The sequence below is a fragment of the Sturnus vulgaris genome, chromosome W, assembly GCF_052056855.1.
Source record: "Sturnus vulgaris isolate bStuVul1 chromosome W, bStuVul1.hap1, whole genome shotgun sequence".
In the NCBI taxonomy this organism is placed as follows: domain Eukaryota; kingdom Metazoa; phylum Chordata; class Aves; order Passeriformes; family Sturnidae; genus Sturnus; species Sturnus vulgaris.
The window spans coordinates 38,065,746-38,090,283 of record NC_142282.1 but is presented as its reverse complement, the minus strand read 5'-3'; the positions used below and the strand labels follow the sequence as shown (position 1 = coordinate 38,090,283).

General features: G+C 43.1%; 1 long non-coding RNA gene across 1 annotated transcript; it reads left to right on the top strand.

Moving 5' to 3' along the window:
• The first annotated feature begins 77 nt into the window (after window positions 1–77).
• Window positions 78–21,039, top strand: LOC148220125 (uncharacterized). Its single transcript, XR_015799160.1, has 2 exons — window positions 78–6,474; window positions 6,984–21,039. It is a non-coding gene; the product is annotated as an uncharacterized LOC148220125 (long non-coding RNA).
• Window positions 21,040–24,538: the final 3,499 nt, after the last annotated feature.

Sequence of the window (24,538 nt, the reverse complement as noted above, 5' to 3'; positions counted from 1 at the left end):
GATCGAGTCAGGTCGCAGAGCTAAAAGCCATCCAGTTGGCTTTGGATATTGCTGAACTAGAGAAGTGGCCAAGGCTCTATCTCTGCACTAACTCATGGATGGTAGCTAATGCTCTGTGGGGATGGCTGGATCGCTGGAAAAAGGCCAACTGGCAACGCAGAGGGAAACCCATCTGGGCAGCTGAGATTTGGCAGGACATTGCTGCCCGAGTAGAGAAATTGACCATAAAGGTTCGACACGTGGATGCACATGTACCCAAAAGCCGGGCTAATGAAGAACATCACAACAAAGAGCAGGTGGACCGAGCTGCCAAAGTGAAAGTATCACAGGTGGATCTAGACTGGCAGCACAAGGTAGAATCATTCCTAGCTCGTTGGGCCCATGATGCCTCTGGTCATCAGGGGAGAGATGCAACGTACCGATGGGCCCGTGACCGAGGGGTGGACCTTACCATGGACAGTATCTCACAAGTCATCCACGACTGCGAGACCTGTGCCGCAATCAAACAGGCCAAGCGGGTGAACCCTCTGTGGTATGGTGGATGATGGTCGAAGTACAAGTATGGGGAATCCTGGCAAATTGACTACATCACCCTTCCCCAAACCCGCCAGGGCAAATGCTACGTACTGACCATGGTGGAAGCAACTACAGGATGGTTAGAGACCTACCCTGTGCCTCATGCCACTGCCCGGAACACCATCTTGGGCCTAGAAAAACAAGTCCTTTGGAGGCATGGTACCCCTGAGAAAATTGAATCAGAAAATGGGACCCATTTCAAGAACGGCCTTATCAACACCTGGGCCAAAGAACATTGTATTGAATGGATATATCATATTCCTCACCATGCGCCAGCTGCCGGGAAAGTTGAACGGTGTAATGGACTCCTTAAGACTACTTTAAAAGCACTTGGTGGTGGAACCTTCAGAAACTGGGAAATGAACTTGGCCAAAGCCACCTGGATGGTTAACACCCGAGGGTCCATCAATCGAGCTGGTCCTGCCCACTCTGAACCCCTGCAGAGAGTGGATGGGGACAAGGTCCCTGTGGTACACATGAAAGGTATTTCAGGAAAGACTGTTTGGATTAATCCCACCACAGGCAAAGGCAAACCAATCCGTGGGATTGTTTTTGCTCAAGGACCTGGTTGCACTTGGTGGGTAATGCAGAAAGATGGGGAAACCCGTTGTGTACCGCAAGGAGACCTAATTTTTAGTGAGAACTGTATGTAAGGTTTCATTTTGTATTATATATCTGTAAGAGGGTATTGGTTTGGGTGTGATGTAGATGGTAATAGAATAAGGGGTGGATTATGTCCTGGGGTACAATGCAAAAATGTGTATTCTATCACCATCTGTTAAAATGTGGGAGGGGTGGTGATCCTTATCTCTGTGGGAGATATCCTCTGCTGATGTGCCATCTGATAAAATCAGGGGGATGATCATCGTTATCTATTCACAACCCATCCTTCCTCCAGAAGATGTATTCCGTTGATGGGCCATTAAGTCCTATTGTGTGACTGATAAAATTACATCATCCCATTGGGAGATGCCCCAACCAGGGGCAGGAGCCAAGCCTTTCCTACCTAGATAAAAAACTGGGGTTTGGGACCCGAGGGGAGACCTTTCTACTGGATCCCAGAGGAAAGTCGGACCTTTTCCACATCATCGCTGGATCTTTGGAGGAAAACTGCGCCTTCTACAGGAGCACTGCTTCAACGGAACCACATCTGTCATCCAGGAGGACTGCAGCCACCATTTATATGGACTGCTACCAACACCCTGACTGACAGGGTGTCAGGTTGTATTTCTGACTGTGTTGGTGGTTGTTTCTTTTATATTATTGCATGTATTTTATTTTTTCTCTTTTCTCCTATTAAATTGTATTACTGACTTGGAGTCTCGCACTGGTTTTACTTTTAAACCAACACAAAAAGGTATGCGACAAGGTCCATCAGGAGGACGGAGAACTGCTTACAGACCCTTTGAAAGAATACAAGTAGATTTTACAGAATTACCAAAAATAGGAAGGTGGAAATACTTACCAGTGATAGTAGACCAATTAACCCACTGGGTAGAGGCATACCCTGCAACTAGAGCCACATCACAAGTGGTAGCCAAAATATTGTTGGAACACATAATACCAAGGTATGGCCTGGTTCGAGCAATAGACTCAGACCAGGGGACGCACTTTACATCAAAGATGCTTAAGTTACTGACCTCAGCGCTGGGCATCAGCTGGGAGTATCACACACCTTGGCACCCTCAGAGTTCTGGGAGGGTTGAAAGGATGAATCAAACATTAAAACAACAGCTGTCAAAATTAATGATTGAGTCTAAAATGCCATGGACAAAGTGCCTCCCACTAGCCCTGTCTAATATACGAACAATGCCAAATTCAAAAACAGGGATTTCACCATATGAAATGCTGTATGGTATGCCTTACCCTAAAGGAGTACGCCTTGATCCGACCTTAGTTCAGGACCCTTCTCTTCAGAATTACATAATAACAATCAGCAAAAACTTGGACGAATTAAGAGAGAAGGGGCTTTTAGCTCAAACTGTCCCTCTAGGATTTGCCATACATAAAATTAAGCCAGGACAACATGTGTTAATTAAAGTATGGAAAGAAGAAAATCTAGCTCCAAAATGGGAAGGACCGTATTTAGTTCTGTTAATGACTGAAACAGCTGTGAGGACAGCTGAAAAGGGATGGACACATGTGAGTAGCGTCAAGGGTCCTGTAACCCCTCCTACTACAAGTTGGACAGTGACATCTGAGCCTGGAGACCTCAAAGTGCGAATTCAGAAGACTTAATGTCAATATCGGATCAATTTGTCTCAAAGGTCTCCTAATCAGGACTGAAAGTCACCTGTCCCAAACCCGGGTGTAGCCCGTTCATCAAGAAAAGTTGTCCATATAGTACTGAGTTGTTGTGGTGTTATTCCTATGGTGGGTATCCCCCATTCGCATTATGTGTCCAGTGTAGAAGAAATGAATGTAAGGAAACTATTAAAGTATTAATACCCTATCAGCACAAGGAGAAATCGAAATTGATGATCATAACTGGTGGGAGGAATAAGGGAAAAAAAAAAAAAAAAAGCCAGGAAAACCAGAACAGAGGTATTGACAAGAAAGTGTCAGAAGGGTTGTGTATACCCTGCTGTTACTGCTGTACCTCGTACTGGAATGTTAAAGCTAAAAACTGGGACAAAATTAAGAAACACTACCAAAAGAGAAAGACGATGTGGGAGACCCCAGGACATATTCCCTGCTGCCGAGAAGATTAAACAAACCTCGGCTACTGGCAGCAACCCCGTAGGCCTTGAGGGAGGCAGAGGGGTGAAAATGGTCATGGGAGTCATCCTATTGCTAATGATGATAAAAGGAAATAGTGCTGATGCTTGTTCCAAGTGTTACCAGACAATTAAGTATGGCAGACACACAGTATCCACCCTTGCCTTCCATACACATATCAATTCGGCCTGCTATAATAAACACAACTTAGAAACTTGCACTATTATGGGAAGAAGTTACTGGGTAGCCACCAATTTGGGAAAAGGAGGGTGGGCTCCATCAGCATACCAAAGTTGTCCAGTAGGAGAGACACACCTCTGCTTCACAAAAGAAGGTATGTGGGGATATTCAGATCAGGGAGGAGTGCAAGATCACTACAAGGAAGAATTGATAAAAAATATAACTAAGGTGTTCAAAGGAACAAAAACAAACCATGGGGGAAATTTTAACTTGTATGAGAAAATAAAACAACAACTCAGCAAATAGGACTTACCCACCTCGGGAACAAATTTATTTGTAGAATTAATTAAAGAAATCACTACTGAACTAAACTTAACTCACTGTTCGATCTGTGGAGGAATGCAAATGACTGAACAATGGCCATGGAGGGGGGAGGGATTGGGCCCAGAGCAGTTGTTACAGTGGAATCAAACGGAAATATTGAGGGGAGTCAATAGACCTGAAGGGTGGATTCTAAATCATGAGGTAATAGGAGAGGTATGTATAACACGTCAGGGAACTAACTTTACCCAATATGTGGGGCACACCCCCTGTAAGACTATCCTGATTACAAATGCAAGCAATCAGTCTTGGTGGCCCAAAGCTCCAGAAGGATATTGGGGAAAGTTAAGTAAAGGTAATTGTATAAAGAACAATTTTACAGGACTATGCTGGTATAATAAAAATAGAGCCAACCCATATGAAGAAGTAAAAAGTGTAAGGACCTATTGGTAACAACCTGAATCAGTTAAACTAAGCTGGAAAGCCCCAGATTGAATATTTTGGATCTGTGGGAAAAAAGCTTATAATACCCTATCAAAAAGATGGAGAGGGACATGTACTCTAGGGATTATCCAGCCTGCGCTTTTTACATTACCAAAGGAAAAGGGTAATAGAGTGTTAGGAGTTCCCTTGTATGAAACTCTGTATCGAAATAAAAGGAGCACAGACATAGGGGGAACACAAGTCTAGAAGGATGATGAATGGCCCCCAGAACGAATTATTGAATATTATGGACCAGCTACCTGGGCTCAAGATGGGAGCTGGGGCTATCGCACTCCAATTTATATGTTAAATATAATTATCAGACTACAAGCCGTGGTAGAAATTACTTCAAACCGGACAGCCCGAGCAATGGAATTGATAGCTAAACAACTTACCCAAACTAGAGCAGCAGTATATCAAAACCGACTGGCTCTAAACTATCTGTTAGCTGAAGAAGGGGGAGTGTGTGGGAAGTTTAATAATTCTGAATGCTGCTTAGAAATTGATGATAATGGTGAAGTAATTATTAAAATTGCAGAAGAAATAAAACGAATAGCCCATGTACCTGTACAAACCTGGAACTCTATGCTTAATGATAATTGGTGGAATAACCTGTTGGGGGGAGCTTGGTGGAAGAAATTAGGATTTATGTTAACATGTGCATTATTAGGACTACTGTTCATCCCTTGTCTTGTTCCATGCTTCATTCGACTAATCCAGTCGGTGGTTCAAGGAATGCAAGTTGCTACAATACCAATAGACCCTGAGAAGGCAACAAAATTAATGGCAGTACAAGAAGTACTGACAAAATTTGAAACCAGAACACGAATCAATAGGATAAAAAAAGAAAAGTGGGGAAATTGTGACAATTGATAGAAGATTCGTGTTAATCACAAAAGCATTGAGGTTTGCATAAACCAGAATGCTAAGCTCTGAAGTGAAGCATGGACACTAGATAAAAGAAATTATATGATTGAATAATTCTGTTTAAAAACACCTTGTTATGTTATGTTGTGTTATGTTACATTACATTATGTTATGTTTTTCAAATAAGTTGTATCGGCTACCAGTTTGCGAAATCGAACTTCCCAAAAAGCCCTTCCTGCCTTTGTCTGATCAATGTTGCCTATCTCAAGGACCAGACTTCCAGAACTTCTCTGGTGGTTATCTACAAGGACCAGATGGCTATCTGTGACTGATTATCACCCAAAGGCTTTGTGAATTTGTGTAAGGATGTTTATTCGACCACCACTGCTTACCTAGCAAAATTATGACAGCAAAAAAAAACCCCAAAAATTATTGATTACAATGAGAAACCACAGTATAAGAAGGGACTGCAAACCAAGGTTCGGTGGAGCGTGGAGTGGGCGGTGACCCCTCGCGTTCCCCAGCGCGCTGCTTGCTCTTTCTATATCAAATAAAGCAATCCAAAATTTTGCTGAATATCGAGACTTTTGTCTCTCATTTATAACAAGTGCAACAACTTCACCTACTATGGAGCCGCTGTGGCAGCAGCGAGGGATAACCTGCCTTCGCTGCTCTGCCCTTCTTCGCTTCTCTCGGGTGCCCTGAGGACTCACTCCTCGACTCTCTCCACTTCTGCCTCCTCCCAGCAGAGTAGCCAGTTGAACGTCAGCGAGCTCACCCCCTCCAGCCATGCCGGCTCGTCCAGGCAGCACCACCAGTACCCCCAGTACTAGCAATGCCGTAGCCTGCAGCAGCAGCAAGCAGCTAGTCCCAGCAGCAGTATCAGCAGCAGCAGCAGCACCCACCATCATCACTACCAGCAGCGTCGGGAGAGCAATCCCTTCGCCGAAATAACCATGAGCAGCTGCAGGTACAACGGCGGCATCATGCGACCGCTCAGCAACCTGAGTTCATCCCGCAGGAACCTGCACGAGCTTGACTCCTAGTCTCAGCCGCTCCAGCCGCCGCTCGCCGCTGCTCCGGAGACCGTGGTCTCCAAGCCCAAGCACAACAACTCCCAACAACCTGGCGCCCTACGGCTCCGGCGGCACGAACAACGACGGGGGCAAGTCCAACAAGAAGAACCAGAACATCGGCTACAAGCTGGGGCACCGCCGGGCGCTCTTCGAGAAGCGCAAGCGCCTCAGCGACTACGCTCTCATCTTCGGCATGTTCGGCATTGTAGTCATGGTGATCGAGACGGAGCTGTCCTGGGGCGCCTACACGAAGGTACCTGCCACGCTGTCGGACCGCCTTCCTCTCGCTCTTGGCGCGGTCGACGCAGCCCAACCCCCGGCCCTCCCGCCCCTTCTGTGGGCTCCATGTCGGTTCCCGCTTACGGGAAGGCGGCTCCGCAGGCAGCTGCACTCTCCTGTCAGCCGTTCAGATCCTTGCGCGGCGGGACCGTTCAGCCCTCGCCCGGTCCTGCCCTGAAGCGTTCCTCGCCCCGAGGAGAGGTGACAGGTGCCCGACCCCCCCGGCACCGCCGTGTGGGGCCTGCTGGTCCTCCGCCCTGAGACGAGATGCTCACCCCGCGGCTCTGCAACCTTCAGGAGAGGCGTCCCCTTTCCCTGGCCCCGCCGTGAGGCACCCTCCGGCCCCGACACTGAGGCGAAGCGATCCTCCCTCCCCTCCCAGTTCGGGCTCCGCTGCTGGCACTGGGGCTAGGGAGCCCGGCGGGTCGGGAACGATTCCGCGTGTGTGGGTCTCTGATGGACAGTGGTGTCTTTCTGTTGCAGGAGTCTCTGTATTCCCTCGCTCTAAAATGCCTTATTAGCCTCTCCACGATTATCTTGCTTGGGCTCATTATTGGATACCATGCAAGGGAAATTCAGGTAATTAATTAACTTTATGAATTGCTGAGTGTTTACATATTTGTGATTACAGAGTCAGTTTTTCTAAAGGCTTTATTGTGGTAAGTACTTTTTGTTTCCTGCTGATTCAGAAACCGAAAAGAATCACTTAATGCTTCCTGAAGTTCATTGAACGTATTTCATCCCTGGAGAGAAATAAGATTGCATTGCTTGATAGGGACTATTACCTGTGATTATGCTAGTGGGATCACTTCATTCTGAGGTTATAGCACACTTTACGACATACCTGCAGTTTTCTGTAGCAGATGTAGGGCAACAGCCTTATTTCCAAGTGACTAAATGTCATGCTGTGAATTTTCTCTGGATAGCAGGGCTAGTTATTAGGAAAGAGGCATCAGTAACTTCTAGGTATGTTATCTTCACTGTGCTGTTTCAGATGCTAGCATACACTAGAATATTTAAAAAGAGGGGGAAACCTTATGTCGGATTTGTTTTATTTAATGCCATAGAAATTACAGTCACCAGGAAATGTGACAGAGGAAAGCTGTCAAGACAGGTAGGGCTAAAGGTAAAGGGAGGTAAATGATCAAAGCTGTAGAGCAAGTCTAAAAATACTGTCACATGTCCTGTCCCAGTATTTTGCCTGTGGGTAGGGTCACAGACACAGACACCAACTTAAGGAATAGTGTAATTTGCTATAATGCAAAATTGCAAAGAATCACAAAAGGGTAAACTAAGCAACGCACATAATAATTGCTACAAAAGATTGCCTATAGTGATTAAGAAAGATACATCACCAGTTACCCTAATACTTTACCATCGTCCAAATCCGCAAATAATCAACTGTGGGGGAAGCTGTCACACCGGAGGACTGGAGAACCACGCCCAGTAACTGGGAAATTCTGCAGTGCATCCACCTTGCAGGCCATGAGGCTCCCCCACTTTGCTGTGACAGTAGCCCAGCTTTTATACCGTTAAACAAACAAGCTGACAGAACTTCTAATTTCATTCTCCTGTTGGCTTTCTCCCAAAGCCTGGCCAGGGCTCAGGAGGAACCAAGGGAGTTGTCTTTGATCCTGTACCCCCCCTAATTAGGCCAGATGTGGTCTTGTCTGGTTTCTAGATATGGAAAAGTAAATACACGCTTTATCAATAAATGGACACATATAACAATACTTCATTTGCGAGCATATATATATATATATATAAAACATTTGGTTGGAAGGTTCATCTAGAGGTCGACTTTGGCTCAGAGCCTGCCTGTTGTTCAGGCCTTAGTACTTCACCCAGTGTCCTGGTTTAGGGCAAATTTGGGAGGAAACCTCTGAATGGGGTCTCTCTAGGAAACAGGTTCAACCAGTACCTCCCACAACTGGTTTGGGGAAATATTTCCTTGGAGAGAAGTGGAAAAAAACTGTTTATTTAACAGGAAAAGCACTTCCCAGCACAAAAATGAACAATACTAAACAGCAAAACCTCTCGCTGCTCCGAAGAGATGACAAATTAAGAAGAGTCAATTTCGTGGATTGCAGCCTGGCTCTGTTCTCAGTCCCTCTGGCACTGGGAAATGCTGCAGCACAGGCCAGGCCTGGTGACCCACAGGTGTGAGCTCCCGGTTCTCCTCTGGGTTTTCAGTCCAGAGCAGGTTCTAACAATTCCAAGAAAAAAAAAAAACCAACAAAAAAGCACAGTCCAGGGAGCTTCTTTGCCTCAGCTAGCCAGAAAAACTAACCAAAAGCAGAGGAGAGCTCTCTCCTGATGTCCACTGCAGACAACACAGTCTGTGTGAAGCATGCTGGGGAGCAAGTGCTGTCTGATAACAAACTCTGAACCTCTTCTCTCCCCCTTCACTCCTGGAACCAGTCTTAAAGCTGCAGAACTCACTATTCAACACCAACAGAACAGACGATTGGGGATAGAAGCATCATAAAGTCACCCCAAGACACCCAGGTACTTAGTTCCAATTTCAGTGGTATTTTTTTAATTAAGAAATTACGATTTGACGTTTCAGTTAAATAGAAACGTGTAAGAGAGAGTTTTCAAAGTTTTGAGGTGAAAAATACCTTATTTGTAGATACATTGGCGTTTTTGCTATGTCTAATTAGAGATACCTTGGGTTACAGGCAGAAATGACCGTTTTCAAGGGCAAGAATGTTTTTTTCAGCAGTAGCAATTAGCAAAAAAGAGAAATTGAGAATTGTATAGTACCCTTCTTCTATGCTATAGTTCTAATATGAAAGGACACCATAGTCTCCTCCTTAGACTACTGTTAGAGAAGTATTGCACTACTGAAGACTCTTTGCCAAATGGGATCCTGTTCTGCAGTCCATACATATATGAAAAATACTATTTCTGTCTCAGAACCCAGTTTCTTTGCATTGATAGTAAAGATGGACAGCTGTTTAATATTATTGTACTCAATAAGTAAATGTCTGGTGACAGAGTATCACTACAAACTATTGGAATACTGATGAAGAGGTTCCTTTTATTTGTGTAAAAATAAATAAATGTGCCTGCTGCAATGTGGGAGCCTTGTTTTCCAGTGTACCTTGCTATAAGTGGTGCTCGAGGCACTAAGAACAAAGTTGAAAAAACCCAACTTCTGTAAGTATTTGAATTATTCTATGTGTTTTCAAGAAACTTTAAATAGAAAACAAAACACAACATAACCAAATAGTCATAGGTTTCTGTATGCATAAGCTTACAGTAGATAGTTACTTCAACATTTGCATATTTTTTCCAGCTAATTGGATACACATTTTCATTCTTTCAGAGGTTTGTTATGGATCAGAAAAATCAATCTTTTAAAAAACTTCAGTTGTATTTCTAATTTTTTTAATTGATCATTGAAAAGAACTCCTTTATGTATGAGACTATATAGAAGGAGTTGTGCAATTACGTAACTTAATCAAGACTAATGTAGTTTTCAACGCTGCCTGACAGTATAGAATACAAGCATATCTTTTTGTTAAACAGTGCTACTCTATGGTTTTGTCTGAGAGCTACTGTAGCCTGCAGTACTCATGTCAGGGCTTGGAGTAATCTGCAGCTCCAAAGGGCTCTGTCATTCATCTTGAAAATGAAGGAAAGTTTTGTTTTCAAGGACACTATTGGAAGGAAAGGCCATTGCGCCACCCTTAATATGTTAGATATCTGATAGATTTTTAATTTCAGCACAGTATGTTTATATATGCACACTTGACTTTCTAAAAAATAAGATGAAAAACACACTGAGAAATATCGATATCCATCTATGGTGCTAAATTTGTTACACCTTAAATCTGAAAACAAAACCTATGTTTAAAATATTTTAGCTTAGAAATGCACAGAACCTACTGGTCCTGGTTTAGGACAAATTTGGGAGGAAACCTTTGGAAAAAAGAAAAAAAATTGGAGAGAAGTAGAAAAAAAGAAAACTGTTTATTCAACAGGCAACACACTTCCCAGCACAACAATGAACAATACCAAACAGCAAAACCTCTCGTCGTTCCGAAGAGATGACAGATTTAGAAGAGTTCTTTCCGTGGGCTGCCCGGCTCACTCAGTCTGTTCTTAGTCCCTCCTGTGCTGGGGAATGCTGCAGCCCAGGCCAGGCCCGGTGGGCCACAGGTGTGAGCTCCCGGTGTTCTTCTGGGTTTTCAGTCCAGAGCAGGTTCAAACAGTTCCAGGAAAACAGAAAAAGGAAAAAAAAAAAAAACAATCCAGGGGGCTTCTCTGCTTCAGCTAGCCAGGAAAACTAACTAAGAGCAAAGGAGAGCTCTCTCTCGCTGTCTACCGCAGACAACACAGTCCGAGTGCAGGAATGCGGGGGAGCCAGTGCAGTCTCTGATAACAAACTCTGCACTTCTTCTTCCCCCCCCCTTCACTCCTGGAACCAGTCTTAAAGTTGCAGAATTTAATATTCAACACCAACAGAACAGACGATTTAGGGGATATAGGCATCATACAGTCACCTCAAGACACTACTCCAAGTGAAAGAAAATACTGCATAAGCCCAATAATGTAATGGTCTTTGAATAATCTTTAAAACTGTTTTCTGAAGGGATACTTGCCTTTAATTTGGGAAAATATCATGCTCCGTGCAGTGGAATATTTTTTGAATTGCGTCTGTAGAATCATGCCCATAGATGGGTGATTGTGTCCTGGAGTACCCGCTGTTTGCTGACCTTGTTCAAATTTAATCCTTCCTTTCTTATTCTTCTCTGAAAGGTACTTAGACTTTATCTGTAAGTATAGTGTAAATGTTCAAGAATTCATCAAGACAATAAATTTTGTTGTACAGAACAGAATGGCAATGTATTTTGCTTGTAGTGTCGTATGTTTCATAGTCTGATAGAAGCAAACCTACCTGAATGAAAAGTAGATTTTCCTGCAAAAAGTGAGCTAAAATATGCTGAGAAATAAGACGAAAGTAGTAGTACTTGCAGATTTTATATGTAGAAGCACCTGGTGATATAAAATGTCTGTTGACCAAAATCAGCTTTTTTTGTTTTTTTCTCACTAGTGTCTTCTCTCTTCTCTTCTCTTCTCTTCTCTTCTCTTCTCTTCTCTTCTCTTCTCTTCTCTTCTCTTCTCTTCTCTTCTCTTCTCTTCTCTTCTCTTCTCTTCTCTTCTCTTCTCTTCTCTTCTCTTCTTTTTTCGTTTATAAGCAGTAGAGGAACAGAAGCACTTTCAGTATATAAGGGGTGAGGTTGGAGTGTGTGTCCTCCGCCTCCTTTTCAGCACCGCAGACAGCACCACACGTTGCATATTATCCGGGGCACCCTTTCCTGGGCTGGACCTGGCTCAGAGCAACCTGTGCTGCAGGGAGGGCGGCCGCCAGCCTCCCCTGCTTCCCTGCCGCAGTATCGCCAAGTGAGTTCTCCTGCTGTGTGACGGCACATGCATAATTTTGAACATACTTTTACCCTTGCATTCTAAAGCTATTAGCAAAACAGATTCATTTTTATATTCTATGAAACAGCTCTGCATTTGACAGACAAAAGTCTCCAGAATGGCATAGCTGCAGTATTTGGACAAAAAAATAACTGGCTGCTGTGCAGCTTTGTGAAAAATTGAAAATGTTAAAATACTTTCTTCAAATAGATTTTAAGTGATTGCTGTTAGTTATTCTGTATTATTAGCTATTAGTGTTATTATTAGTATAATAATAAGGACAATTAGGGTTTTTATTAATTATTCTGTATTATTAGTTAGCATATTAGTTATCCTGTTATTCAGGAGCTATTATATTTATTGTGACTTAATATTATAATAACAACCAAATTAAGCCAGGTATTTTCAAATCATGATTCTTAGCCTACATTATCATTCCAAGAAAAGAGGATAAAAACACAAACAATGCTTCCTTCACCTCTCTCCTTTTCCCAGGAGAAAAGCCAGATGAAGAACAGTAATGATGTTGGAGCCAAGTATGGTGACTGCTCCAAATCTGTGTATTCTCATTTTGGTTCATTGTTGTCGTGCTTGTAATGTTGTTAAAAACATCACACTTGGGAGATTATGAAATATTCATTACTGACTCCCTAAGCTTGTGTAATGCTGATTCAGTTTGGAAGACTGGTAAGAAAAATGTAACTCCTTGTTATCTCAGTCTAGAACAGGTATTTCTCTGACTACTGTTCCAGTTGTGAAATACACTTTTGAAGAGGTAGAGGAGGGAAGAGCTTAAAAGATAGTATCACCCTATTATAATAATAATTTACAATGTATAAATTGCCCACTTTATGCATAAACAGTTTGTTACTTCATGGTTGTCCTGGTTTTGGCTGTGATAGAGTTAATTTCTTCTATATAATTAAAATAGAAGCATACAACATGATTAAATTTTTTGTTTCTAGACAACATAAGCGTTCCACATTTCCCTAATGCAATTTACTGTTAGATTAACAATCAGGTGACACTGAAGAGACTTTTTGATAACAGTTCACATGGTAAAGCTACATTTTTTTTTTTACTTTTATTGAGAAAATAGACCTCTCTGTCTCTCTCGTACTGCTACAGGCATAAATGCTTTTTAAATGTACAAATATCCAATTCCTGAAGTTTTACTGGCACTTCCTTATATTACTCAAACAATTACAACCAAAATTCTCCAAGGTTGCTAGTAAGATGTATTTAATTCCCTTTTGTTGGGTATTCTGTCACAGCCTGGTATTTCTTGAAAGATGCCTGTCACAAGGTAGGAGGGCTATGTCCACTAGGATACTTTTACTTTGGTGATGGAGTAATCAGGGTATCCCTTCTATTACCTTTCTTGAATAACGGTAGCCTGTGTTCTTCTGGACTGAATCTGAACCTGTTTCCCCTCTTCCCTTGATACAGATGCTCTCATTCACACAGAAAAATGAAAATTGTTGATATTTGGCAGAAATGAATAGAACTCTATTTTTTGTGTATGTGTGTGAATTGAGATTTCTAAACGTTTATAAATTGGACTGTTAGATCATGCTCAAGTAGAACTCCTATGGAAAGTCATGCAGACTTCAAAGTTAAGGTTAAGCTGTTGTTGTCACAGCAGAGTTCATTTTTAGAATTCAGTCCATCACTTTCCAGGTCTCCAGGGAGAAAGCACCCTCAGTCTCTAGATTGTTCTGAAGTGCTGGGAAAAATCATGTGATACCGATGGATTTGGAAAGAAGCATTTTGTCGTGGTTTGACACCGGCTAAATGCCAGGCACTCAGGAAAGTCGTTACTTCACTCTCTTGCTCTCAGCTGGGCAGAGGAGAGGGGGAAAAAAATTAACAAAGGGCTCATGAATTGAGATAAGGACTGGGAGAAAAACACTCTAAGAGGCAAAACAGGTTCAAATTTAAAGGTATAAAGTAAATTTATTATTAACAGAGTCAGAGGAGGATAATGAGAAGTAAAATAAGCCTTTAAAACACCTTTCTCCTCTCCCCCAGCCCCTCCCTCTTTCCCACCAACTACGCGGAGAGACGGCATAGGGGTTTTTGTCAGTTTGTCACTTGAGATTTTCTGTTTGCTCAGGGAGAGGAGTCTTTTTTCTGCTATGCCGTGGGGTCCCTCTCACAGGCAAACAGTCTTTCCAAAACTGTTGTGGCGTGGGTCACTCGTCCACAGGGTGTAATATTTTAAAGATAAGTTGTTCTACTTTGGAAGCAAGGGGTTTCTCTCCCTGTCTCTGGAAGTGGGGGCCCTCTCTCTCTATTCGGGTCTCCTACTGGATCACAGCCCCTTCTGGCATCCACTTGCTCTGACGTGAGTACTTTTCCCACGGGCTGCAAGTGGATCTCTGCATCCCCCGTGGACTTCACGGATTACAGGGGGTCAGTTTGTTTCACCATGGTCCTCACCACGGCTTGCAGAAGAATTTCAGCTCCAATGCCTGGAGCACCTCCTCCCCCTCCTTCTCCACTGACCTTCGTGCCGCCATCTTGTTCTCTCTTACATGTCTTCACTTCCTCCTCTTCCCTATTTAGAAGAAAAACTGCTGCCCGTAGGTACCGTTGTCAATAAACTCTACTAATTCAAAGATTTTTGCAGCATCCCACAGCACCGAGACATTGATTTCATCTAGGTTCCACGTCGGGGAATCGCTCACCATGTATTCCGCTGCTGGCCATGTGGACCTGCAACCATCACATGGGCAGTGGCAGCTGCCACGGCACTGGCGCTATTTAACACCTCTTTTCATGTGGGGCGTTGCGAAGGAGAAGCCACCACCCCTGCCCTTCTGCCCGCAGCACGGCTGGCTACGGGCGGCCAGGCAGGCAAGGCTTGCCATGGGCTGCACAGAGATGGTGGCAGCACCACTCCACCCATGGAAAAAACTGCACGTGCACTGTTTTGATTTTCTTCTTAAATATGTCGTCACAGAGAGGTTACCAACCTTTCTAATTGGGCCAGTTGCATGTCCATCTTCAGAGCCACCAGAGATTGGCTCTGTCAGACACGGTGGAAGCTGCTAGCAGCTTCTCACAGAAGCCACATCTGTGGCCCTCTCCCGCTACCAAAAATTCAGGCCGTGCCAAATCAACACACATTTTCAATCTTCATTAACATTATGGAAAATTATCACACGTGTGAGCCCAAATATCTTGCTGAAGACTCAAGAGTTTTCTCCTTTTCCCTGTCTCCTGAAAACTTGAAGAAATGGAGCAGGCAGTACTAGTGTCAGGAAAATTAATCCACAAACACCAGAGGTTTATGTCCAAAAAGGAGACAGAGGAGTCCTGTAACTTTATTCAAATAAAGGGAGAGGCCATGGGGCATTCCCCATGGTGAATAGGGTCTCTCAAAATGTTTAGGGGACACAGCCTCCTTTTTATCCTAATTTCCCGGCCGCATTTTCCCTCTCTCTTTCCCCATTGGCTGAGGTATGTGAGAGGTGCAGATTCCACAAAATGCCTAATATCTAAAACCCCCTTCTAATACACACTCCCATCCCCCCTTTTTCTTTTTCCTTGTATCTCTGTTCTTTTTTCTCTAAATCCAGAGATTTAGCACAGTCTTGAGTGAGTAACAGTCTGTGTCAATTAGTGGAATTCCTATGGAATTTATGGTTCCCCCCATTGCTTCTTTCACCTCTCCGTATCTGGCCTTATCTACCATCAGGCCCACAGTTTATTTGTAAAGACACCTCCTTCTCATTCCTTTCAATCCCTTCAATCCCTCCTCTTTTTATTTTCTCAATAATTGTCTTTACAAACCTTAGTTTTCATTGACTTAACTTTCTGTTCCTGGGTCCTTTTTAGTTTTGCAATTATTTGCAGTGACATTATTTTCTGTCCTTTTGTAGCCATTTCTGGATCTGTAGGCATGGCTACTACCTGCATCCCCTTGATCACGTTGAAGAAGTTGCACTAAGCAAGGGATCATACATGGTAAAAAGATGGGAGTTGCTACAGCATATAAGAGGGGAAAAAAGCATTCATTTAACCCATAGTTCACCAGGTAACCACAAAAACATTTCCCATTCTCATCTTTTACACCTTTGGACTGGTACATGAGATAACTTTCTTATTCCCATTGTTAATTGTTTCACCACTTTTCCATTGTCATCTATTTGCAAACAGCAGTTTGAGTAATTTAATTTGCCACACACTCGCCCTTCTTTTGCTAATAGATGATCTAATACCATCCGATATTGAAATATTGCATTCCTCATCTGAGTGGATTGGTCAGCAAGAAGGTCAAGGGCTGTAGCTGTCTGGTTGGTTATTATTTCAAAGACAGCTTGTAACCTAATTGTCACAGTATAGGCTGGCCTGTACTGGGCAGTTAATCTGACTACTGATTGGATGAATAGCCTGGCTGAAAAGGCCAGCCCCCAAAGAACAGAGATAGGACAGGATTAGAGACAGAAAAGGATTTAATCCAATGAGTTCCGGCCCTAGCTGCAGAGAGCTATTGGTCAGAGGGCTGGGCACCCCGGCCTGGGAACCAATCACAGACGCTTGCCCGGGAACATTGAAAGGGGTATAAAAAACGAGGTCAGAACTCAATAAAGGCTTTTTGTCACATAGATCACAGAGTGTGGGGTTTTCTGTCTTGGATCCCACGGCGCTCAAACTCAACATCTGGTGACCCCGACGTGATCTGGCATAGCCATACCACCGCGAGCGGGGGAGACAGACCGTCCTTGAGACGGTGGACACTGGCTGAGAGCCAGGGCCGTCCTTGAAACGGGGGATACTGGCCGAGAGCCAGGGGAAGTCTGGCCTAGAGTCAGAAAATCTGTCCATAGAGGCAGGGGGAACACTGGCCAGAGTCAGGAATACGTCCGAGAGACGAGAAAGACGCCCAAAAAGAGAGGCGACAGGATTGGACCACAGCCAGAGCGTCCTAGAGATGGAGGAAAACTTCAGCCGAAAAGCTACAAGAAAACAATGGGGAGCTTCTTTTCTACAAACACGCATCCATTTATAGAGGTATGGACAGAGTTTTTGGAGGAGTGGGAAATTGAATATGAAAAAGAATTGCTTTTTGATTTAATACTATGGACAAAAGAAAAGGGGGTAGAACCGACTGTAGAAACTGCATTAAATATAGACTATTGGACTAAAACTGGAGAAGAAATACTAAATGCTGCCTTAAAAAATGATAAAAATGCAATTAGCGCTTTAAAGCCTTGGAAAACTATCTTAAAGCTGATAAAAGAGATAAAAGCTGATTTATCCAGCGAAAGCATGGAAGAAAAAGTACTTACTCCATGCAGAGAGACTTTGCTGGCCAATAATTCCTCAGTTGCCAGCCCAGAGACTCTAAAAACGCCCCAAACTGCCGCGGGAGACATCAGAGAACTATCCCAAAATGGCGGCAGCCGCATGGCTGGGGGAGGGAGAAAGGAAACACAGCCTCCCTCGTGGGATGTACTTTTGCCTCAAGCTCCGCCCTGGTGGGTCACGCCTCCCGTTCCAACCACGCCTTGGTGGGTGGCACCTCCAGCTTCGGTCCAGCCTCCGGCAGGCGGGGCCCCGGCCCCAGCCCAGTCTCCAGAGGGCGTGGCGCCGCCCCAAGTCGCCATGGAAACCCCCACCGACCCCCGAGCCGAAGCACGCCGCGATGACGTCACACCAGGAGCAACACAAGAAAAACCCGGAAGTGCATCGGAACCAACAAGTGCCAGCACCAAACCCCCGAAAACTACTCCAGAACCGAGAATCAGCCCCGATCCTGCTGGAGATACAGCACCTACAGTTTCTCCACACCAGGAGCCAAGCACAGAACAGCTCAAAGAGGTCTCTGCACAAAGAAACAGCCAACACATCCCGTAAAAGAACACAAGCTGCACCTCGACAGCCAACCCTCAGACACCAGCTCCAGCCCCATTAATGTTTAAATCAGATGTCGTCTCCTCCAGAGACCCAGTAATCTTCTGGTCAGAGGTAAAACAAAAAGCGATAGAATGTGGGGATATAGAAACTGCTGTATTAATTTCTGTGCCAGTGAGTTCAACAACACCAGGCAGCCAGCAATGGGGGGATGGCACAGTTGAGGCTTTCCCAGTTAGTAATGGGACAACACCTAATCAACATGTACCTTTCAATTAGCAAATCATTTTAGAGCTACGCCAGTTAGCTGCTAAGCATGGGTTGGGATCCCCTGCTGTGATAAATATGCTTAAACTCGTAACTGATAGTGAGTTAACACCTTATGATATGAAGCAAATTGCAAAGTTACTCTGTACTCCACTACAGTATATGATATTTGAATCGACCTGGAGAATATATGCAGAGGAACAAGAGTTGCAAAACTCGAGATTATCACAGCAAGATCCATGCTTTGGGGTGGGAGTTCCCCAGTTGTTGGGAGTGTGTCCCATGGAAGATCCTCAAACACAAGCATGCTTAAATTCTGTGGTATTAAACCAGGCAAAAGAATTAGGAATGAGAGCCCTAAATAAAGTTACAAACATGTCCGAGACAACCCTAGGATACAGAAACATAAAACAAAACCCAAATGAACCATATACACAGTTCATAGAGCAATTGCAAGATACCATAGAAAAGGAAGTAGATAATAATGATGCAAAAAATCTAGTATTGTTACAATTAGCAAGAGATAATGCAAATGAAGACTGCAAAAAACTCATAAATGCAATACCCAAAGAAAATCCATCCTTGGAAGAAATAATTAATGCATGTGCTAAACTTGAGACAACATCAACTAACATACAGAGGTTAGCTGATTCTATTGCAGCAGCAGTGAGGCTGAGAGCAGAAAGCCTCAATCACAGACAACAAAGCCACCGGAAGGCAAGCTGTCCCAAGAGACCTGCCTTACAGAAGAAGGCTAGAAGACCAGGTAATCTCAAATCATCCTATAATAGAGGTGGGAAAACCAGAACAGTAAAAATGAAAATTAAAAAACCTAGCCACACCAATCGTGGCAGTGTAACCAGCAATGTTCACCTTCAACAAAACTCAACAGCTGCTTTATCCACCTTCAACTTAATTTTAGCAAAGCCTGCATATCTTGCAAGTTTTACTAAGTTGATATTTGCCTTGTTAACCTGTTTTCTTACAGTTGCTAAAGGAATATTTTTTCAAAGTTGCAAATATAGTCTACAAATTTTAAAGTGTGTATTAAAGTTCACAGTTGAATGTTTGCTAACTTTATTCATATACATTGCAATAGCATCATACTCAATCAGCTATCTTAAGAATTAAAAATCTTGCTTACTCTAAGTTCTACAAAACAAATTTCTATGGATCAGTTTAGTAAAAGGTGTTTCATTGGCAAATCACAGTTGCAAAATTTCTAAAATATATCCCTCTTATCACTTCAGTTTACAATGTTTAAAATTTATTAAAGGTTTGTTTTAAAATATAATAAAGAATTTTGCCTAGTGTAAGGTCTCAACTCCGGCCATGTTGGGATTTTAACTAAGCAAAAGGAAATGTGTATCATCAAAGTCTTCTCAGTCTCTTTCAATTGTGGCCAAATTGGAATTTGACTGACAAGGAGAGAAAATTATAAAATCCAGATATTTCTGAGTTTAAAAGAGAAAGAAATCATCTTGATTATAGAATTTAGCCTTGCTAAAGCTAAAATTCCTTCCTTTGGGATAAACATGAAGAACCTTATCCAGAAAAGATTCTTCTAAGTTATAATTTAAAGGAAAACTCTTCAACAGTATTAAACACTAAAATTAGATTACAACATATCAGTAATTATTACTCTCACCACATAGAAATAATTTAAGAGTGTATGTTTTTCTTCTTGTTTTGAATTCTAAAAACAAAAAGGGGGAGAAAGGATAGAAAATACACGTGTTCCTAATTGAAACAGTTTCAAGTTATCTAGTGTATTGTTTTTTAAATAAAACAAAGAAAGGGGAGTAAGGAATAAAGGAAGAACATATGTTTTTATTTGAAATGGTTTTAAGTTAAATGGTTTCTTGTTTTCAAAAAATGTTAATGATTTAGAACTAAGTGGTTTTTGTTTAATGTTGAATTGTAACTCTGTAGTTATTAAGCATTGAGCCTGTAACATGTCAAGCTGAAAATCATGTTAACAGTTTTCTAAATAAAAACAACACAACTCCAATGATACATCAAGCACATCAATAATTTGGAATACTAAGCTTATAAAATTCAATAACAAAAATTTAAATTTAAAGGATTGATGGCAGTAAATATTGCAACTTTTCTAAAAGATACAAGTTAAAACCCAGCCAGCCTGTTAAGCAGGCAAAGTGCCTGAGTGAGAATCCCAGTTCATCTATTAGACCTTAAAAGCTCATGTATCATTGGCTGAGAAATTAAATGATAGAAATTGCACCTACCTCACAGACTTATGGGACACTGAAATAACAGAGTTGTTTGTTTACAAAATGTTTTAATGTTTACAAATTGTTTTATCAAGTTGGAGTTTTGCACAGTTCTAAAACTGAATGTTAAGTTATAATTTCAAAAGAAAAGTTCTTTAAAGTTTTATGGTTATAGAGTTAAGTTATATTTCTATGTTAAACAGTTACATTGTTATATGTGAAACCAAAAGTGTTTAATTCGCCTGACTGCCCCTGAACAAAAGCCCTGCAGCTTCTGCTATGTGGAACTCATCACTATCCTAAAAGCCAAATTTATTAAGCTAGGTAAAACCCCATTCCAATCGAATAGATGCTGTTAATGTAATTTTGCATGCAAAGGGCCCTTGCAGGCAAGATTACAGAGAACAAGCTGCACATTTGTGTTTCAAAATTTTTCTTCAAATTAATAAAAAAGAAACGGGGAATTGTCACAGTATAGGCTGGCCTGTACTGGGCAGTTAATCTGACTACTGATTGGATGAGTAGCCTGGCTGAAAAGGCCAGCCCCCAAAGAACAGAGATAGGACAGGATTAGAGACAGAAAAGGATTTAATCCAATGAGTTCCAGCCCTGGCTGCAGACAGCTATTGGTCAGAGGGCTGGGCAGCCCGGCCTGGGAACCAATCACAGACACTTGCCCGGGAACATTGAAAGGGGTATAAAAAACGAGGTCAGAACTCAATAAAGGCTTTTTGTCACATGGATCACAGAGTGTGGGGTTTTCTGTTTCGGATCCCACGCCGCTCAAACTCAACCCCTAATTATCCGATTTAAATTATAAATGGGTTCTCTGGCACCTGATCGTAATTCATTAAGATTCCATGTGGCTGGTCCATAGTGTTGTTTGATTTGCTCAGGTGGCCATTCATCTTTTACCCACTTTTGGGTGCTCCCTCCAGCCAGGGCTGCATCAATTTACCGCTTTTCTCTAATTGGATCATCATATATCTTGATCCCTAACTGATTTCCCTGAACTTGTGGTAGCAGAAAGAACAATGGTCTAATATACCCTACATAACATATCCCTGACCAGTATGGAGGTAGCCTGCCATAGGCATGTTGGTCACAAATCCAATGCCCTTTCAAAGCCCAGGTCCTGTTGGCAAAGGGGCCTTCCCACTTTTCACCATCAATTGGTGGGTTGAAACACAGCTCGCTTCCTGGGCCTAATGGTTCTCCAACAATAGGTGCCTCACCACAAGAATCACAATATTTGCATTTCCAGCTCCCACATGAGGTTTCCACCTGCAGTTAAATCCCAGATCTGTTTTGTTGGATGTGGACCAGAACTTATTAAAAAGAGTTCGAGTTCCATTCCGATGTTGCCACGTCCTCTGATAGTCACGGAAAACATGTGTCTTACTTGTGGAATTATCTCGGGGGCATCTTAAAAATAAGTGTTCAAAAAACCTGTCCTTCCCCATTACTTTACAGCTTTCAAAATCCCTTTGGTAATTATGGTAGGAACACGTTACCCAGCTACCATTAGTGAGGTTAACATGTGTTTGATTCCATCTGCCTCGATATTTAGAACAATTGTAAGGAGGGCAGTTGGGGGTCCAACAGTTTAAACCCAAAGATAAAGTCCAGTCACAAACGCTTTTTCCCATGTATACACCTCCGGTCCTATTTAGACAATAAATGCCTCTTCCAGAAGAATGAAGCCACCATGGACTTCCTTCCTCATCCCAAAATCCTGTTCCATTATGGACTTCACTCAGGGTGCTGACCCACCATTTAGGCTTGACTGGGCTGGCCACCCATGGCCAGTCTTCATATCCTCCTGGCCCTCCACAGACCCAATAATTGCTAAGGTTAAAGGTTTTTGCTACTGTCACGGTTTCGGTTCAACCAGGCAGAAACATTAATTTAGTGTAGTGGTTTTAATTTGCTAATTTGAGGTTTCTCAGCTAATGCATCAATTTATTGTGGTGGGTTTTAGCGCTGGCCAAATTTCCAGTGCATCCACTAGAATTATTTACTCATTTCCTGCTGTGCAATAGGATTAGGAGAAAGGCAAAACAGACTCAAACTTTGAAGGGTATAAAGAAGAACTTTGTTAACAGAAACTAAATGAGAAAATAATAAGAATAAAAATAAAACTTTCAGAACACTTCTCCTCCTCCCACTCTCTTTTCTTTCACACCGACAACGTACAGAAACAAATCAGTCAGTTTACCATCTCCAAAAAAATCTTTCTCCAATTTACTTAGGGAGAGGAGTATCTCTCTTCAGTCTATGGAGACTTCTCCACAAGAAACAGTTTTCTCGTAGCTTCAATGTCACAGCGATCAGCCGCCTGGGAGACTGGAAATCTGATCCCTGTGTAAGTCCCTCCCCTCGAGAAGCAGCTTTCCACACAACTGTTTTCAAGGGCCATATCAACCTATGGGGTGCACTTTAAGGATTTAAGCAGTCCAAAAGCAGAGGGTCTCTTCATATATTACTGAGATCATGTCTGGGAACAGAGATTTCTTCTTCCCTGGGGGCAAAGGGCATTACACTCTTCTGTCTGTTCAGACTTCTCATGGGATCACATCTACTTCAATGTCTGCTTACTTCAGCACAAATGCCTCTGCTCATGTCTACAGTTAGAACATTTCATCCACCCCATATGCAATTCTATGAGTTACAGGGAAAAAAGAGAGTCTGATTTATCAATCATATCTTCCTCATAGCTTACAAGAGAATTTCAGTCCAAAACATCTCCTCTTCCCTTCCCTCAACTGGGACCTGACTTTTCCTTCTGGTCTCACTTCGATGTCTCCCTGTTGTTTTCTGTGCGTGTCTTCATCTCTGTCCTTTTCTTTTAATGAAGAGAGAGAACGAAAGGTCTGCAAGTCTCATCTGTGCAGTGAAAGAGTTAATATCTTGCCTGGGCCTGAAGATGGTCATGTGATCCCTGCCAGGTGGTGGCCCAGAGCTATTTACAATAGAGAGTCTTGCGTGGGCCGAGGTGAGGCGGTCCGAGTTGCCCGGAGCTGATCCCGGGGCCCAGCGGACCCCATAGCTCGGCTTGGGGTGGCAGCAGGGCACGGCTTATGTCGGCTAGATGTTAGCAGCAGCAGCAGCAGCATTTCAGCCGAGCTGCTTTGGGCCGTCTGGCCTTGCTGGGGGGAGGCTAGGATCTTAGCAGCCGAGCAGGCCTCCCCTTCCTAGCAAACGCCGAAAGCCCTGGCTGGAACGGGGCCCGGTGGGCTTTTTGACCCCTGCGTCAGAGCCCACCCGGCCCGGCCCGCCCAACCACGCAGAAGGGCCGGGCCAAGCTGTTATCTGAATCGAAATAGGAAGGGAAAGAGACCTTTCCCAGGCTTTGTTAGTTTTTAAAATGCGTGTTTACAGAGGCATGTTCAGCCTTCTCAGTGACTTAACAGGTTGTCAGTTCTAAAAATTAATCACTGACTGGTTTTAGTCAGACATAAAGGAAGCTCTCAGCAGCTTGTTAAAAAAAATTATTTCCATGGGTCTCTCCTTCCTTCCTCACTAAATGTCTTATATGCAAAACCAGCTCAGCTACTTCTCCTAGGACTAAAAAACGATTCTCCCATCTCTGTCTCAAGCCTAACTGTCAATATAAAGGTAAGATCATTAAGAAAAACATTCTAATGGTGTAATCTAATCTCCTAATCTAATTTTCACGTTGTCTTCCGTACCACCTGTGGCTAGTGAAGGCACAGAAACAACTCAACATAGAGAAAACAGTGACAGCAAGGATTAGCTCCCAAATGATTGGAGATGCGAAAGAAGGGATGCACATACAGGCTGTTTCAGCAGGCAGTCTGTGGGTAGGCACATGGGGCTTCCCCCAATGTCGACGCTCTGGCTACTGCTCCAGTCCACTTTTACAGAGTGTCAGTCGCGGCCTCTCGTCCTTCTCCTCCAGCTGAGATGTCCAAATCTCCGGGGCTTTAGAGACCTTGACTTGAGTGTGATGGGTCGACCCGTGTTCAGCTGTCTTAATGGCTGTTTCTGTGCTCAGTAACACTTGAAAAGGCTCACGCCACTTTGCCACCAGGGGTGCTTCTTTCCACTCCTTTACTAGGATCCAGTCTCCTGGTTGGATGTTACGAACAGCAAAGTCCAAAGGCAGGGTCTGTGCCAGCTGAGTTTCCTGACGAAGAGATTTCACAAGAGACAGTATCCTGGCCACATATTGTTTTAAATATACATCACTTATTTCCACTCCTCCCCCACTAGATTGAG